The sequence below is a fragment of the Eubalaena glacialis genome, chromosome 19, assembly GCF_028564815.1.
Source record: "Eubalaena glacialis isolate mEubGla1 chromosome 19, mEubGla1.1.hap2.+ XY, whole genome shotgun sequence".
NCBI lineage: Eukaryota > Metazoa > Chordata > Mammalia > Artiodactyla > Balaenidae > Eubalaena > Eubalaena glacialis.
The window spans coordinates 3,113,395-3,125,996 of record NC_083734.1 but is presented as its reverse complement, the minus strand read 5'-3'; the positions used below and the strand labels follow the sequence as shown (position 1 = coordinate 3,125,996).

Here is a 12,602-nt window from a genome sequence, read left to right as displayed (position 1 = left end):
CACGATGACCACCACTGGCCTGGTGCACGCAGACATCTCTGGTGGACTTTATATATGAAGCCAATATATCATTTCCCTTAAAGACAGTGATTGGTGCAGAACAGACTGGTCAGAAGACCTAGAGAGATACTGGGCCACACCTAAAGGAAGTTCTTAGCTTAAATACTTACTTATGACCTTACATTAGCGTTACTAGCTATGTCACCTGTATTCTGCCTATTTTACAAAAGGATTGTTTCTTACATCACCAAATGTGTGACTGAGCCTCAGATAAAATTAATGGTGATTAGGTGACTTGAAACGACTGACCAAATACATAGTTCTATAAGATCAGTGATTGTAACAGTGTAACTCTAGAATTGGGAGGAAGCCACAGAGGGAACCGTTTCCAGGACCATAACAGACTGTAGGACAGGGGGTCCAGAGGTTTTGGGCAACTATTAACAGGGCCTAGCCCAGTATCAGCACATCAAGTGGCCCATCAACAAAATCCTCACCCGACCTGGGAATGAGCATTCCTAGGACCGTGGGACAAATTGGTCACTAAATGCCTCCCAAACCTTTGTCAATATTAAGACCAAAAGGGCGGGGCCTGTAACATAAAGAATGTAGCCCACCATCCAGTTCCACAAGAACCAAGCCATCAGCTACTGCAGTCAGTGACCTACAGGACACCTTGAAAGGAATTCTGAGCAAAGACCAGGAGAAGGCACTTTGTGTTCTGGGAAAACTGGCAGAACCAGCCCTCAGACAGTTAGACATTTTCAGGAGAAATTTTTTATGAACCTGGATTCTTGCATCTTCCCATACTTAGAAAAGCACTTTAAAAAAAAAAAGCATTAATTAAGGTGTCTGTTCCTTGTGACCAGCAGCAACCTTCTACCGACATGAGTGCTTCATTGCATGTACCCCCTTTGCCAAAATCACAGCCTCCCGCCTTACCTCTTGGGAACAGTTCTCAGAGTTACCTGACAGGCCATCTCCCGGGTTATAATCCCTGGGTTGGCTCGAATAAAATGTCCCTTTCTTTCTTAGATTGACTATCAATTAATTTTTGCATCGACAGTTCATAACGGCGAAAACTGGAAACAACCTGTCTCCATGGTGGGTGGATAGACAGACTGGAGTGTCCACGCAGTGAAACACTCTTCATCAGTGAAAAAGAAGGAGCTAGTGGTACATGCAAAAAAGTGGATGAATTTTAAAAGCATTAGGCTTAGGGAAAGAGGTCAGCCTCAAAAGGCTCCCTGCTACGGGACTCCATTCACGTGATGCTCTGGAAAAGGCAACACCCTGGGGACAGAGCACGGACCAGCAGTTACCAGGGCCTGGGAGTAGAAGGAGGGGTTGTGTATATGAAATATATCTGGCCTTTGCCTGTGGTTCCTGGTATGGGGCTGGTCACCAGGAAGACCAAGTGATTAGAGGGTTGGGATCTCAGCTCCTTCCCCCAGCCTCTGGGAAGGGGGAGGGGCCTGCAGATTAAGCTCCATAATCTCTTGGTGGACACGTACACATCCAGGAGGGTGACACACACCAGGTCCACAGGGACAGGAGCTCCTAAGGAAGTGCTCGGGACCCTTCTGGACCGCCCCCTCTGTACCCCTTCATCCGGCTGTTCATCTGCAGCCTTTATAATACCCTTGATAATGAACTGGCGAATGTAAGGAAATGTTTCTCTGAGTAGCAAATTAGTCAAATCCGAGGAGGGGGTCCTGGCAACCTCTGATCTATAGCTGGTGAGTCCGCAGCACAGGGGTCAGCCCGGACCTGCGATCAGCGTGTGAAGGGGGACAGTCTTGTGGGACTAAGCCTTTACACTCTGTCCAGGTGGACAGCGCCAGAACTGAGTTAACTGCTTGGTGGCTGGAAAGCACCTCAGAAGGGCTGACTATAAAGACGAACCAGGAGACCTGGGGGCGACTGTGGCGGAGGTCACACTCTGCATGCATTGGTCAAGCTCATGTGGGCTGAATGAATGCCATCTCTCCTTGCTCTGGCCCAAGCCCACCTTCCCAAACTCGCTTCTGCTCCCCCCAGCCTGGGCTTCCCTAGCCCCCAGCAGCCTGGGATGCCCACATCCTTGCTTTTTTTCTTGTTCCCCGGCCTGAGCTGCCTTTCTCACCCTCACTGCCCTTTACACAAATCTCACCCATCCTTCAAGCCCCAGATCAAATGTGACTTCTTCCCTGTAACCTCATCTGACTGCCACCTCCCCACACCCACAAAAAGCTGGAAATTATTGCATGTGCCTCTGAATACTAAGCATTTTGTCTACGTGCTTTTACACGTACCGCCTTCTCTTGTATGACTGTGTATGTCAACATCTCTCCAAGGGATTGTAAGCACCAAGTCTGATTCACTTTTGCATAGAGACACAGCATGTAGATGATGCCTTACATGTGGTAAGAGCTCAGAAATATTGTTTGATGAACTAATGAAAAAATAAGTGGCCAGGGTGACCCATGGCAGGTAAAGTTGGTGTGGTCGGCACTCAGAAAGAATAACATCACCCAGGAGTTCAGATGAGGTGGTCTCTTAGTGATAAGCGAACAGGACTGTGGAGGTTTTAACTCCACACCTACTGTTCCCCTAGTAGTCACGTGAAGCAGCAGTTCCCCAACCCAGCTGATCAAAATCACCTGCAAGACTGATTAAAAACACGCATGCCTGGGGTTCACTCGCCGGGACCCTGATTCAGTCCATCAAGGGTGAGTCCTGCTTCCAGTTTTTTAATAAACTCCCAGGGTGACTCTGAACAGCCAAGCATGGGACTTAGCTTCCTAAATGGCCAGAAGGCTGAAGACTCATCCACAGGTGCTGATAAAAAAGGCAGCTCTGAGAATCTGTATAGAAGCAACACACACACACACACACACACACACACACACACACACACACACACATGAATGGATCATCAAATTGTAATACATCCATACCTGGCAATAAAAAGAAATAAACTACTGATCCATAGAACAGCATGGATGAATCTGAAAAGAAACCAGATACAAAACACTATGCATCGTATGGTTCCATTGATATGAAATTCTAGAAAAGGCAAAATAGAGCGACAGGAAGCTGATCAGTGTTTGCCTGGGGACGGCAGTGGGGCTGCAGGTGGTGGGCTGGGAATGGGCCTTTCTGTAAAGGGACACAGAGGAAACTTTTGGGGTGAAGGAGATGTTTAGTATCTCGACTGCAGTGGAGGTTCTGTGGGTGTATACATTTATCAAAAGTCCCTGAATCACGCACATTCAAAGCGGGGGCATTTGCTGAGACTTGGAACCCAGGGCCCTAATGGGAATCCCGTCGCTGTCCTCCCCCCCCGCACGTATCTAGCCAGTCACCAGGTCCTGCCCTCTGATTCCGAAGTCTCTCCTGGATCTTCCTTCTGCTCTTTATTCCCAGAGCCTCGAAGCATCACTGGGGTCAGAAGGCCCACTGGTTTCCCTGCCCAGAGTCAGGGCCACGGTCGCCGTCTGCCACCGCACTGCCAGCAGGCTTTCCAAACACAGACCCACTCGTGCCCGCACCCTGACCCCACTGCTTACAGACCTCCCACCCCCACCCCCTCTCTCAGGGTGAAGACAAAGTTCCACGTGCCTCTCGCCGTTCTCCTTCACCCACTGCTCAGACCCGCTCCGGGCTGGACTGTCTGCAACTCCCCGAAAGCACCACGACCCTCACAGCTCCGGGCCTGCACGCACGCCACCCCTCTGGCTGCAGCGTTCTCCCCCCGCCCCCGCCAGCAACACCCGTCACCTTTCAAGGCTGAGCTGAAGCATTCCGGGCCCCAGGAAGATTTCTGTTCCCTCCGATCCAGTGCTGAACGTCAGCACCTCCCTCCCTGCACCGCAGCTGCTATGCCTGTTTGTCTGTCTCTCACCTAAACATCCAGGAAGGCACCATATTTTTCACCTCTGGATGCACACCATCAAGTGGGTCCCTGACACACAGAAGGTGCTCAATAAATGTTCCTTGGCATTTCAGATGAAGGGAGAAAGGAAGGAAGGGAGAGAGGGAGGGAGGGAGGGATACTAAAGAACAGAGTTTTAGAAAGAAGTCTGCTAAAGGGCCATGATGCATGAACACAGGGAGAGGCTTGAGGACGAAGCGGTATTTGAACTAGACTCTTGTTACGGGCTGAACTGTGTCCCCACAGATCCCTATATTGAAGTCCTAACTGCCAGCACCTCAGAACGTGACTGTATTTGGACACAGAGCCTTAAAGAGGCAATTAAGGTAAAATGAGGCCATTGGGGTGGGCCCTAATCCTATATGACTGGTGTCCTCACGGGAAGAGAGTAGGACACAGACACTCATGGAGGGACGACCCTGTGAAGACACAGGCAGAAGACGGCCGTCTGCACACCAAGGAGAGAGGCCTCGGGAGAAACCAACCCTGCCCACACCTTGATCTTGGACTTCCGGCCTCCAGAACTGTGAGAAAATAAACGTCTGTGTTTAAGGCCCCCAGTCTGGGTACTTTGCTAGGGAGGCCCCGCAGACTCGCGCAGCTCAGACGACGAGGCCGTGGATTCGTGGGCACTTTAGGTGGGAAGGTGTGGGCGCTAGAGCAGCCTGCTCGGCAGCCGTGGACGCGCTGGTGGGGAGCGGCGGGAAACAGCAGACTGTGAGGTTTCCTGAAAGCCGGGCTAAGGAGTTGAGGCTTTACCCTGCAGGTCCGAGTGCCTCTTCCCTGTGTGACCAGTGGCAACTCAGTACCGTCTGTGCCTGAAGGACACGGCAGGTGGCAGGACCAGGCATCCCTCGGGCAGGGCTGGAAGCGGCCACCCGCCGCCGGGGCCACCGGGCACCCCAAACCGGCACACACGAGCCGCCCGAGGGATGCAACAACAAACGTTGGTTCATTTAAAAGTTCTACACGTATTTTAATGTGAGAAACTCAGGACCAGAGCATTGATCAGGGCAACACGTAAGGGGATCCTGCCGACCAGCAGGGCCCGAAGCCGTGGCTCTGCCTTCAGGACACACCCCACTGGGCCTGGGGCTTCCTACCGTCTGCTCGCAGCACCCACCGCGCTCCTTTTAAAATACCCGTCGGACCGTGTCAGTCCTTGGCTCCAAGGCCTCCGGTGGCCTCCGCATCCCTCAGGATAAAATCCAAGCCCCACCGCGGTTCCACGCACGCCCTGCAGGGCCCCCACCGCAGCCTCCTGCCCCCTGTCCCCGCGGCACTGGGCACAGGGATGACCAAAGAGACACGGCCCCGCTCACCCCGGCTCCTGGTCTGGAGCAGGGCACTGTCAGAAAGTTCCGGAAAAACTACAAGGAAAGGCAGACTGTGCTGTCAGAGCTCATCCAGGGGTGGTGCACCCGGTGCCCGAGTCAGGGAGGACAGCCTGGATGACAAGTGAGAAGGGGCAGAACGTGGACGGGCAGGGGATCGGGGGCGGGAAGGAGGCGCTCAGGAGGGAGGCGGCGGCCGGGCTGAGGGCGACGGGGTCCCATGACCCCAGGCTGCAGAGCAGGGCCCTCACCCTCTGCCCTCACTGCCCGGAGCCCCCGGGGCGGCCCAGCCCTCCTTGGTGATGGCCAGGAGATGCCCAGTGCTCAGCAGCCCAAAGCGATTTGCAGGTGAGGCCAGGACCCTGGAAACCCTCATGCTCAGACCTCATCGGTGAGACCGAGACAGGTCCCCAGAGGCAGCGGGTACCAGAGAGGTCTCAGGCCCCAGACTGAGGAAGGACTTTTATTCACAACCCAGACCATCCCCCTTTATCTACGCATAAATTCTCCCCCCAGCAAATATTCTGCTGACTCTCCCCAAGGCCGCTAGCCAGGCCGCTCCTGGCTCTCCTCGTGATGAAGAGGCCTTACTGCAGCCCCAGGCGTGGCTCCAGGGCTGTCTCGGGGGGCCCCCTCTGTCTCTGTGGTTGTCCCGTGTTCCCGCTTACCTCCCTCTGGCGACTGAACAAAATAAATAAAAGCCCTCCAATCTCCCCTCTTTTCTCTCACCCTCCCGGAATTCACCGACAGCCAACTCATTTCTCCTGGCTGAATATCTAACCCTAATACGTTTCCTTTCATCAGTAGCATCCCTTTGTGGTCAAAGCAACCCCGCAGGCCTTACAGACCATGGTAAAGAGCTCTGCCTTCACTACCAGGAACTTTTTATTGTAATTTTTAAATTTAGCATTATTCCATTTTCATCGTTTCTCATTGACAGTAAGTCACAAAGTTGCCTTTTAAAATATGTTAACGATGTAAGTCCGTTTGAGGACATGTCATGAGTAGGTGATGGTAGCTGGCTAGGGCCAAAGCTGTGAAAAGAGGAATTAAAATCGGGAACACAGGGGTCCCAGGGAAAGGAAGGGAGAAATGGCCGTAAGGGTAGAGAGAAGGGGACGGAATGGGAGAGACTGGAGTGTTGGAATCGGCTAGAGTTTCCAAATAGCTGGACGGCCGGCCGTGGCCAAAGGGAGGATGCTCTTCTTAGCACAGCCGGTTTGGCGGCCGGTCCTGAGCACCGGTCTAAGCGGGGCTCCCGCCCATCCCATCGTTCTGCAGCACGGCTCCCTGTTCGGCAGCTCACAGCCCTGCTCGGCATCGTGATGAGCAATTCATTAGAGAGTTTGCTGCTCCCGAGAGGCTGGATGGGACCAGGCGCTAGGTGTCTGCTGGGCCAGTGACTGGGTGCATGACACTGCAGGGCGGCTTTTTAAGGCAGAGACAAGGAGCCCAGCTGGAGGGAAGGTGAAAAGCACAGTGAGGCCGGGGTGGGGTCCGCCAGCCAGGCACGTGGGGACACCCGCGTCCAGCGTGGAAACAGGGGAAGGGGCGGGGCTGGGAAGAGGTCAGCGCTCACCAAGGAAGGAAATTTCCCTCTAGGCCCCCCCGGTTGAGTTTTCTCAACAAGTCCTTGCTTTTCCTAAAACATACGTTAAAACCCGTTAAGGAAGGTTAAAATGTTGCCTCTCAACATTGCCTCAAATGTTGCCTCTAAAATTCCTAAAATTGTGAATTTTCCCAATCCTGAGCCTCTACAGCTGGGATCCTGCTCCCTAAAATTTTCTGGCCCGTGGGCCTGGAAAAGTGTCTATTTATGTATTTATCTTACACAAATATAGACTCATGAAAAACTGAAACATGGACGTATATCTAGAAGAAGGTAGAAGAGACCTTGCCCTAATTCTCCCTACCTCTCCAGAAGTAACACAGTAAACAGCTTGATATTTTATATCCGGAACTTTTTTAAAATGAACTTTTATATTCATACAAATAAAAATCTAGAGTTCAGGTTTCTTAACATAAATAACGACATTTTTAATGTAAATATGATTATGTTGGATGTGCTTACTTGAAAACATGTACAGTATTTTCTAAGACATTAAAGGCTATTACACGTTTTGGTAGGTTTTGTAAAATTGCCGTACAAAAAAGCTTTGCTAATTCTTGTTCCTATTAGCTGTGATTGCCAATGCCCATCTCCATATGTTCTCTTTGACGCTGGATGTTATTTATGTTTTCAGTTTTTGCCTATCTGCTACAGGGAAAGTGACATTTCATTAGTATTTGAATTTGCATTCCCATGATTCTTACCGAGGTATCTTTATTGGTTGTCAATATTTCTTCATATATTTATGGAAATAAATATACATTTCTATTTATAAATTGCCTTTGCCCACTTTTCCTGTGTGTCTTTGCCTTTTTCTAATGGATGTGTGGAAATTCCTCTCTTATAATGGTTAGCAGCTCTCTGTGGTATGGGCGCTGCACATAGTTCTCTCTGCCACATGCCTGTCTTTCAATGTACCAAGTTTTTAAATGTGCATACAGTCAAGTGTGTCATCTTTTTCTGTCTCCCAAGATTATATGAAGGGTTGTCTTAAGTCATAAAGGGAAAGAATGACACATTTGGCTCTATGTAAGAAATACAAGGGAACCCTCCTACACTTGGTGGGAATGTAAATTGGTACAACCATTATGGAAAACATTATGGAGGTTCCCTAAAAAAACTAAATATGGAACTACCAGATGATCCAGCAATCCCACTCCTGGGCATATATCCAGAGAAAATCATAATTCAAAAAGATACATGCACCCCAATGTTCATTGCAGCACTGCTTACAATAGCCAAGACATAGAAGCAACCTAAATGTCCATCAACAGAGGAGTGGATAAAGAAGATGTGGTATATATATACAATGGAATATTACTTAGCCATAACAAAGAACGAAATAATGTCATTTGAAGCAACATGGATGGACCTAGATATTGTCATACCGAGTGAAGTAAGTCAGACAAAGACAAATACCATATGATATTGTTTATATGTGGAATCTAAAAAAAAAAAAAAAAGGTACAAATGAACTTATTTACAAAACAGAAAAGGAGTCACAGACATAGAAAATAAACGTATGGTTACCAGGTGGGGGGGGTGGAAGGGGGGATGAGGGATAAATTGGGAGATTAGAATTGACATATACATACTATTATATATAAAATAGATAACTAATAAGGACCTACTGTAGAGCACAGAGAACTCTACTCAATACTCTATAATGAGCTATATGGGAAAAGAATCTAAAAATGAGTGGAGATATATATATATATCTATATCTATATCTATATCTATATCTATATCTCTCTCTATATATATCTCTGATTCACTTTGCTGCACACCTGAAACTAACACAACATTGTAATAAATCAACTATACTCCAATAAAAATTACATAAAAAAGAAACACACAGAATGCATATTTATGTATATAAAATAGACGTATACATATATATATATATGTCTCTATGCATATCTGTGTACCCCAAATACTTTTTCAGTATTTCCTTGTTTAACTTTATTTCCCCACCCCAACGACCCATGGCGTGGACACTATAACCATCCCCGTTTTACAGATGAGAAGACTAAGGCCAGGGAGGCTGAGATGGAGCCCTTGCTGCCAACAACTCTTCCTTTGACTCAGTGTCCCTCCACACAACCCATTCTCTCCACACATCTTAAAACAGCAAAATCAACACAGAGTGATAACAGCTCAGAAACGGTCAGCTCCTATAAATAAAACAGACAATCCAGAAAAAGCATATATCATAGAACAGCTGAGGATACAAACTGACAAAGTTAGAAAATATTAGAGAACATAAAGATCACTCAAAAATGACATTGGAAAAACTGCCTAGCATTATTTTGTTTAAGTCCACTTTTCACATCATGCACCGAAGTAAAAGCTAGAAGGAAATAAATCCCTTAAAAAAAGATAGATTTCTAAAGTAAGAAGAAATAGTTAAAAATGGACAGATGTGACTATGCAGAAATGTTAAATGGCTGTACGGTTTTAAAAAACTCATTTTAAAAAGGTAAAACATAGTCTCGGGAAAATAACTGACGAAACTTTGTGAGTAAATCTTTAAAAACCTTTATGGGGACTTCCCTGGTGGTCCTGTGGTAAAGAATCCGCCCTCCAATGCAGGGGATGTGGGTTCGATCCCTGGTCAGGGAACTAAGATCCCACGTGCTGCGGGGCAACTAAGCCCATGTGCCACAACTACTGAGCTCACGTGCCTCAACTGGAGAAGAGAAAAACCGCACACCGCAACTAGAGAGAAGCCCGTGCACCGCGACGAAGAGCCCACGTGCTGCAACTAAGACCCGACGCAGCCAAAAATAAATAATAAATAAATCTTAAAAAAAAAAAAACTTTATGAATTAGCCACCCCCACAAAAAACGCATTAAGATCCTAACAGATAAACGAGCAAAGGAAGAGAAGGTACAATTTGTAAACAAACGTGAAAAAAAAAGTTCATCATAACTATATTAAAAAAGATGCAAAATTACCAACAAGTGTTACTGTTTTGCCTGTTTTTTTTTTTTCTTTCATGGTGCTGTCACTGGAATGGATAAAATTAAACTGACATCTCACACACAGTGTTGATAGAAAAGCAATCTAGCAACATATACAAAGCACTGTTAAAAATTCATGCGCTTTGGGCTTCCCTGGTGGCGCAGTGGTTAAGAATCCACCTGCCAATGCAGGGGACACGGGTTCAAGCCCTGGTCTGGGAAGATCCCACATGCTGCAGAGCAACTAAGCCCGTGCTCCACAATTACTGAGCCTGTGCTCTAGAGCCCGCGAGACACAACTACTGAGCCCGCACGCTACAACTACTGAAGCCCATGCGCCTAGAGCCCGTGCTCCACAACCAGAAAAGCCACCGCAATGAGAAGCCGCGCACCACAAGAGTAGCCCCCAATTGTCGCAACTAGAGAAAGTCCGCACGCAGCAACGAAGACCCAACGCGGCCAAAAATTAATTAATTAATTATTTTAAATTCATGCGCTTTGACCCAGTAATCCCACCTCTGAGAATCCATTCTACAGATAATCCAAAAACTTGGGGAAAATTATATGGACAAGACAGTCACTGAAGTGTCCTTTATCATAGCAAACAAACAAAAAGCAATCCCATTTTCAAGAACAGGGAATAGTTAATTAATTTATGGAACAAACCCTTACTAGAACATTATACGCCATTAAAAATAATTGTGAACTAATAATATAAAGAAGTATGCTATAATATTTAATTGTACAGGTCCAGAGAAATATAGAAATTTGAAGTCGTTTTAGTGCATGGGACTGAGTCACTATTTCCTCTGATTTCTAAACTTACTCCGGGTTTAGAAAGACCTGCGTTCCAATCCCAGACCATCCCCACCCACCAGTCAGTCTCCCCTTGGCCAAGTTACAAGACCTTTCTGTGCCTCAGTTTCCCCACCTTGAAAGTGAAGACCGCACATGTGGGCGCCTCATGGGACGACAGTGAGACTCAGAGAAGATGATCCTCGGGGAGAGCTCAACTGCTGTGTCTGCCACGCAGTAAGCAGACAAAAGTGTTATGTTTAACATTTTTAAAAATATTAAACATGTTTGAAAAATAAAATTGAAGCGAGGGAAAAAGATGCTTCCCATGTGGTGGCTTTTCCCAAATGAAGGTGTGGTCTTGTCTGTTTTGCACTCCCTCGACTTTTCGTGGGTTTCTTCTGCTGAGACGACACTGCGACTTCCACGTAAACTCACTTGGCAAAGGAGAGATGAAGGAAAGTGAAACGGCCACTCTAACCAGAGCCACGTAAAAATGTATAGTCTGTGGGGCGCAGCTGCAGAGAACAGACCCAAAGTCAAAGAAGCACATGCGTGCCTCCACCTTTGCATCTGAATGGGAGGGGGCAAAGCACGTTTCTCGAGTCAACTTAAAGAATGGACTTTCTACGTAACTGAGCTAAAGGTTTGATTCTAACAAGAGATTAGACTCAATGGAAAAAAGGGAAAAAAAAACCCAAACTTAATTTCCAGCAAACGGAGTGGTGGAGACCTTTAAAAGTAGCTGGAGCCCTCTGCCAGGGCGGGTGGGGCAAAAGACGGTCTAAACAGAAACCATATAACGAGTAACTTCCTAGAAAAGCCTCTATCTTTGTCGTATCTTTGAAACTCTGCCATCTAGGCCTAGCAAGCACAATGTTTGGCCCAGATACTGAGCACGGGCACGTTATCGGGCCCTCTGCAAGGAGGGGTGGGCGTGCTCCCCAGAGCTGGTCTTCCAGGGGAGAAGGCCCTAGAACCTCCTGGGGGTGAAGACCAGGCAAGTGGGCGGCTCCCCACCCGCCCCGCCCCGGTGGGATTTCAGACTTCCCACACTTGGTGAGAAGAACGCACAGAAGCAGCCCTCTTCACCGCGGCTGTGAAACACAGATCTCCACGCTGCTAGGAATTAGTACCCACCGGGAGGATTTCTCTTCCAAAGACCTTTAGACGTTTAACCTAAAGTTAGCACTAATTATCCTTACTTGGCAAGACGAGAAAAGTCACAGGCAGTGAGAAAAGACAGTGTTTTCAAGCTGTCAGAAGATGTCTGAAATCCATTTTTAGGCCCCCAAACATGCACGTAGCATGAACTTGCCCAGTCCACGAACCACAGGAGGATATATTAATAACGCTGTAGTCACAGCAAGAGTCACCGGGACTTGAGACGTTACAGCCACAAAAGAAGAACCTCTTCCCCCAGATACAGCTGTTCTAAGAGTTTCCACCTCCATCTTAAAGAATAACCAACTGGGTACTTACTGCAAAACCTTTGGCTTCTCCTGCTTCTCGGAGCGGCTGGCCTCCATCAGCAAGCCAGCCGCACTATTTTGGGGTTTGGTGCCGGCCGGGAGGAAAACCACACTTGAGGGGCCGGGCACTGAGCGCTGGAACGACGCTTCGCTCAGGAAACAGGCGGGCTCTGCTCTCCAGGGCTTCCGACGGCCTCTCCCTCTGCCTCTCCCTCCCCTCCACCCCCCACCCACCCCCCAAAAAACCCTGCAAAATCACTTCTCTCCTACTGGTTCCTGAATACTGCCTTTGAACCTCTCTGAAACATAAGGATTTAAAGACGTAGGCTGACTAGTTTCTCGCTGATTGCTCCCTGAGATATCAAACAGAAAAATAAAAAGCCAGTCTGCTCTTCAGAGGTGAGTCTGCCCTGAAGCGTCAGGGTCCCTTCCTTTCGAGTCTGTGACTCGTAGAATGTTCTAGGTGGGATGGGAAATTCAGGTTACGGCCAGGAACATTTCAAAGCAGGTGG

At 48.1% G+C, this 12,602-nt stretch overlaps 1 protein-coding gene across 7 annotated transcripts in view; it reads right to left on the bottom strand.

The window, feature by feature from the left end:
- SPECC1 (sperm antigen with calponin homology and coiled-coil domains 1) overlaps window positions 1-12,602 on the bottom strand; it is a 245,017-nt gene that overhangs the window by 192,629 nt on the left and 39,786 nt on the right. The window contains exon 1 of one of the 7 annotated variants that reach the window (XM_061176654.1): window positions 12,101-12,182. The exons of the other annotated variants lie outside the window; for them this stretch is intronic. The gene's annotated coding sequence lies outside the window, so the exon portion shown is untranslated. Of the gene's footprint in view, window positions 1-12,100; window positions 12,183-12,602 lie in introns of those variants that run through there. 7 annotated transcript variants of the gene reach the window in all.